The sequence below is a fragment of the Choristoneura fumiferana genome, chromosome 6 (genome assembly GCF_025370935.1).
Source record: "Choristoneura fumiferana chromosome 6, NRCan_CFum_1, whole genome shotgun sequence".
NCBI lineage: Eukaryota > Metazoa > Arthropoda > Insecta > Lepidoptera > Tortricidae > Choristoneura > Choristoneura fumiferana.
In genome coordinates this window covers 3,361,516-3,367,956 of record NC_133477.1, presented here as the reverse complement: position 1 = coordinate 3,367,956, position 6,441 = coordinate 3,361,516, and the positions used below count along the sequence as shown (strand labels likewise).

The following is a 6,441-nucleotide window of genomic DNA, read 5'->3' as shown; positions in this document are numbered from 1 at the left end:
GTAGTTTCCTCTTTCATATATTGCTTGATTTAACGTCAAAAGTAAACATAGAATAAACAAGGATGCAATTGTTATTTGAAAATAAAGGTTTTTTTTTTAAATCTTGGAAAATATTTTATGTTTGTTTCCTGAAACGAAAAGAAACACAAATCATTCTTTTTACTTAAGTATAATGTAGTCATTTGGTTACAAAAAAGGGGCGGCTCAGGCTCGTTCTATCTGTTTTCTAAAATGTCTGCTTCTCAAAATAGCTTTTTCCCACATTGTCAGTTTTCTACGATGTCAACTTCTTACAATTGTCTGTTTCCTGAAATGTCTATTTCTCACATCTGTCAGTTTCTTGTGATATCTACTTCTTATACCTATGTCTGTTTCCTGTAAAGTCTGCTTCTCACATTTGTCAGCTTCCTAAGATGTCTGGTTCCAGTATATTGACAGTTTTCTAATATGACTGCTTTATATAATGTCCGCTTCTCATATAAATAGTATTCCTAGGATCCATTCAATAACTTCCATCTGCTACACCTAAATAATTCTAACAATTATGACCAACTTCAAATTATTTAAATGCTCTAAAAAAGAAGAATAAGTATAAACTTTTAATTAAATCAAACCCATCAATTCATGATCATGACATTAAGTATACAATTTTCTATCATTTATATGGTATAGAGAAGCGGACATTTTAGGAAACGGATTTGTAGAACACAAATAGTGGATATTGTAGGAAACATACATTGTGGGAATTAGACATCATAATAAGCGGACATTATAGGAAAAAGACGTTTGTGTGAAGAAGGCCATTTGAGAAGCAGACATTTAGAAAACAGACAGAACGAGCCTGAGCCCTGGAAAGTTTTCCAGGAGTTTTGAAAATTGGTAATTTTAAAGATTTTGATACGTTCTTTTTGAATTTCAACTTTGTCACTTTTTGTCTTTGCCGCTCGCGCTGCCATGTTGGAAAAATGGCATCTTATAGCAGTTTTTTTGACGATATCTCCTTTCTGACTCATTCGAGCCAGTGAAGGATTCTAATATTGAACTAGGAGCAAAGCGAGTGATTCGAAAAAAGGAATTCGAGCGAAACCGAGAGCTTCAAGACACGAGATACTAAACAGCTCCACAGACGAGCGAAACACACAATTTTTGACCTTACTGCAGCCAGTAAAGTTGTAGATGGAAGAAATTAAGTTGAAGTCTTAAAAATTATATAGTTAAAAAAGCCTCGAGTCTTTTGAAATACGAATATTAACGTTGCATGTTAGCTTGGAATAGGTACAAAATCTTCAACTTGACAATATAAATCTAATCTGTTTTCTTTAAGTCTTTTAGTAAAAAAGTTAAGTATATAAAATAAAAACATAATATCAAAAAATTACCTTTATTATTGACACCATTGCGAGTACATTTTGTACCATTAAAGCAATATTGAATATAATTGTAAATTCCCCTAAAAATACAAGTATTAATTATTAACGAGAGAAACATATGCAGGTGCAAGGTCCGCCCGGATTGCTACCACCATCTTGCTCGCTAATCCTGCCTTGAAATAGCAGTGCTTGCACTGTTGTGTTTCAGCGTGGAGAGTAACACAGCCGGTGAAATTACTGGCACTTGAGGTATCCCATCTTATGCCTCAAGGTTGGCAACGCACCTGCAATCCCCTGGTGTTTGTTGCAGGTGTCGATGGGCGGTGGTGATCTCTTACCATCCGGAGACCCACTTGCTCGTTTGCCATCCAGTCAAATAAAAAAAAAAATTTATATTTAATATATTGTATTCCGATCCAATTTATGAAAAGCGTAAACAAAGACGCCAGAACCCGAACAGAGACATTTAGTGATGTGAAAACCTAGAACCTATTGCACAATAATTAATCTGTTCTGTAAATCGATTATTTATTGAATAGATCAACGTATTTTTGTCTATTTTATTATTTACAATACTTGATTTAATTCCAAAGACTGTTTATTCAATTATAAAAGCAGTAACTATTTTTTTAATTTTAAGGAAAGTAAATAAAAATCGCTTATTCATCCGCGCATTAATCGATTTTTTAAATGTCAAATTTTCCACCATCTCTACGCTAGTCTATGCTACTACAGACTATACACATGTTTCAATCAAAAATAACGTCAGATTTTGAAAAAGATTATTCAAATGAAAAATAAAATATTGAAATCAAGTGAATATTGGATTAGGATTCGCGCTGTCATCGTTCATCCACCATTACCTCTCATATTTCGTTTTCTAGAATTTTTTACCATACAACGGCAAAAACTACTAGACACTGGCAAAATTGTCCTCCGATAGATAAAGCCATATTTTTTTAAAGAAACAACAACAAGTGAATATTGGTGAAAGAAAGTGATTAAACATCTAGTCAAAAGACACGAATTATAGATAAATGTGTTATTGTTTCGATCGAGTGGGTGTTTATCAAGAATTTTGATAAAAACGGTTTGTTGGCACTTATAATAAATTGAATAGGCATAACGTAAAATCATAATTTTTTTACTGCAGAAGAAATGCAATAAAAAAAAATAGTCCATAAAGTTATCGACTAAAATGCCTATGATTCATGGACACAGACAGACAGAATGACAGGCATGACGAAACTATGTGTTTTTAGGGATCCGTACCTCAAAGGGAAAAAACGAAACCCAATAGAATCACTCTGTTGTCCGTCCGTTAGTCTGTCTGTCACGACCCTTTATATCGAGAACGCGTGGAGGTGTGGAGTTTAAATGAAAACCATATACTCAGGTCTACGGTCCCTAAAATCTGTGAAAAAAATCAAACTTTTAAGTCAATGCAATCAAAAGATAGTCATTTTTTTTTTTTTTTTAGATTGTGATATAAAAACCGGCCAAGAGCGCCTAGAATACGCAAAAGAAAGTGTCTTTACGAAAAAAAATGAATTTTGCATTTTGTAAGGAATCTTCCAAGTTAAGGTAGGGTGAGGGCACCAGTCATGGACAGGAACAGGAACCAATATAGGTGAGGCCAAACCGCTGCTTAAAAAACGGTGAAGGCACGGAGTCGCAGTAACGAGACGCACTCGTATGCGGCACCGTTTTTATCGCATGCTCGACAATACGAGGGTTTGCCCCGTGTACAAAGGGAAGGGGGACATACATAAAACAGACGCATACAGACCAATTACAATAGTACCAAATTTTTCCAAGATTATTGAGAGTATCATTTCATCACACATTATGAACCACTTAGAGACTAATGACTTACTGACTGACAGACAGTTCGCCTACAGGCGCAATATGTCGACAACTCACGCTGCACACCAGATCTTTGACTCGATCATCATGAGTCTAGACAGTAAGTTTAAGGTGGCCGGCATATTTTGTGACCTATCTAAGGCTTTTGACGTCATCAATAACGACCTTTTACTGACGAAACTCAAAATGTATGGTATCAGGCATAAAGTGTACGAATTGTTAGAGTCATTTTTGAAAAGTCGCAAGCAGACGGTTGAAGTAGTGATGTCGAACGGAGAAAAAATCAGGTCCAAGCCGGGTGACGTCACTATAGGTATTCCACAGGGATCCTCACTTGGAAATACACTTTTTTTAGCTTTTATAAATGACCTGCCTAGTGTTATCACTGACGGTCTCACTGTGCTCTTCGCTGATGATACTACTGTTGTAGTGAGCGCCACCACTTATGAGCAGCTAAACGACAAGATAAATAAAGTGTGTGGGCAGCTGCAGCAGTGGTTCTCAGCGAACGGGCTCATCATGAACCTCACCAAGTCGAACATCATGCTGTTCTCGGGTAGGGGTATCGTGTCACCGCCATCGATTGGTGGACCCATACCGCTATGCCAGCAGTGCAGGTTTCTGGGCTTCACACTAGATCCAAATTTGAATTGGAAGAATCACGTTGACTCCCTATGTGGCAGGTTAAGCAGTGCGGCCTATGCTTTGCGCAAATTAAAGCCCATTCTGGCAGATGATGCACTAAAGCAAGCATACTTTGCGTATTTCCACTCGTTGCTTTCGTATGGTACCATACTATGGGGAAACTCCACGGACTGTGAGCGCGTATTGGTTCTGCAGAAGCGGGCAGTGCGGGTCATTGCCGGTATCAACCAAAGGCAGTCGTGCAAAAAAATTTTCACAGAACTTGGTATCATGACCCTATCTTCGTTGTATTTGTTTCAAGTTATTATGTATACGCGCACAAACATATCTAACTTCAGTCGAATGGGCGTAGCTGGTAAGATCACTCGCAGCACGGGTCGCTTACGGGCAGTCCCTCATAGAATGGCATTAGCGGGAAAAAACCCGCGCGTTATAGGGCCCAAATACTATGAACACCTACCCTCACACCTAAAAAGCGAAAAGAACGATGAAACGTTTAGCCGTCGACTAAAAGACCTTTTGTTGGAAAAAGCGTTTTATTCCGTAAATGAATTTATGAATCTGACATTTTAATTTTATTGTTTAAATTGTTATTATTATTTCTTGTTTTTATTTATTGTTTTATATTGACATTTAAATTGTTACTCAATTATTGCCTAATGTATTAATCTTAACGTATCCTTGACATTTATTCTTTATATACATTTCAATGTGTTTTCAGTCTGACGATCCCTTAAGGAGAACCAGTCTAATTTTAATTGTTTACATTCACATGACATGCTTAGAATTTATTTTTTTTATAATTATTTACTAATCATATTACCTTTGACGATTTCAATACAAATTCTTATAACTGACATTTATGTAAATTATAATGTAATGATGTATTGAATGAATAAATAAACTAAACTAAACTCTTCACACACCGATGACGCAGCACGAGTATTCAACACCGTTTTCCAACTCGGAGGTACCGTTCAACCACTATCCCGGTTGAAATTCGGCCGACGACTAATCTCGATGGCTTCACGCACTTTCCGCGGAATGAAAACTTACTCTCTCGCAGGTACAGATACCTTATCAAATCTAATATAGTGCGTCGAATCAGAGTCCATTCAGTGCTCGGCCACAGCAGACCCCTTGTCGTCCTGTTTCCTCCTACTGCGTATGTGCTCCGATACCCTTGTGGAAACATTTCGTCCAGTCTCTCCAATATAGCTCTTGCCACAGGCACAGGGAATCATATATACCCCGGGACCACTCAGGGAAAACGGTGTTGAATACTCGTGCTGCGTCATCGGTGTGTGTGAACGTACCTTTACAGAGCGATGTTGTTAGTGTTGTGTGCTACCCTACATTTGACAGTTATAATGATGATGAAAACGCGGGTAGTTGTGTGCCGGTGTCAGTTTCGTCGGATAGTCGCGCGAGCAGAGCGGCGGCGCGCAGTGCGCGTGTTGCAGCAGCCGCTGAGTGGCGTTGCTCCGAAAACGAAGGGCTACGGATTAGCCCGAAACATGTCGAGCTAAACTCGATTTAAGACGTGAGTTATCCGGGTCATTATATTCAATATAAGTGAGTCTCACGGTAGTTTCATGTTCAAAATTGCGTACAGTTTGCTTAGGAAAGCGGCTCTGCTAACACTGGATTGTACAAATCAGTACGGAACCGTCAGTGCGCGAGTCCAACTCGCACTTGGCCGGTTTTTTATTTAAGGAACCTCAAAATTTAAAAATTTTCAACAAAATATTGGTTTTTGTAATATCTATAATAGGTAGGTATTCAAAGATACCGCATACTTACGAATTTTATCAACCTTATTACTATTAGCCATTATAATTACATAATAGATTATGTATGTCAATGACTGAAAAAAGGACCAAATTGCAGCAAATATACAACCAGTTTCCAAACTCCACTTTCCAAAAAAAGTATTTACTGGAACACATCCTACTGGCATTTTAATACATAAGCAAATACTATAAATTTTTGCAAAAAAAAATTCATCACACACTAACTCTTGCTGTCAGGTGCCAATGTACAATTTTTTTGACAGGTTGCACTATGGGTTTTTCTGAAAGGCGAACAATTAAAAGAGGATTAAAATAATACCCATTAGGTACGAGTAGGTATATACCTCGTTGGTACCTCTTCACTTCATATTTCATGTTCTAGTTTTTTTACCGAAAAACTGCAAAAAGCAAAATAGTCGTCAGCAAAGGCAGAATTAAAAAAAATAACTTATTAACCCAAATTAACCCCTCCAGTTATTGACCAGGGCCCAATTGCATAATTAAGTACAAGCTAATACTATTAGTGAATTTCAATACAAAATCGCTAGTAATATTAGCTTGTACTTTGTTATGCAATCGGGCCCAGGGAATAGGGAATATTACTGCAATGTTCTGTCGTCAGACTGCAGTACGTACTACGACCAACTGCAACAGTATTTTACCACGTTTCCTGACCCATGAGCCATTTGTGCTTCATGCGTGACTGTACTGGTACGTCATGGCCAAGGTGTAAATAATACCGTTGTTAAGATTGCTTTTTGGAATCT

General features: G+C 37.5%; 1 long non-coding RNA gene across 1 annotated transcript in view; it reads right to left on the bottom strand.

The window, feature by feature from the left end:
* Positions 1-5,904, bottom strand: part of LOC141428850 (uncharacterized) — a 20,156-nt gene extending 14,252 nt beyond the window's left edge. The window contains exon 1 of the long non-coding RNA XR_012451475.1: positions 5,685-5,904. This is a non-coding gene — a long non-coding RNA (uncharacterized lncRNA). The remainder of the gene's footprint in view (positions 1-5,684) is intronic.
* Positions 5,905-6,441: the final 537 nt, after the last annotated feature.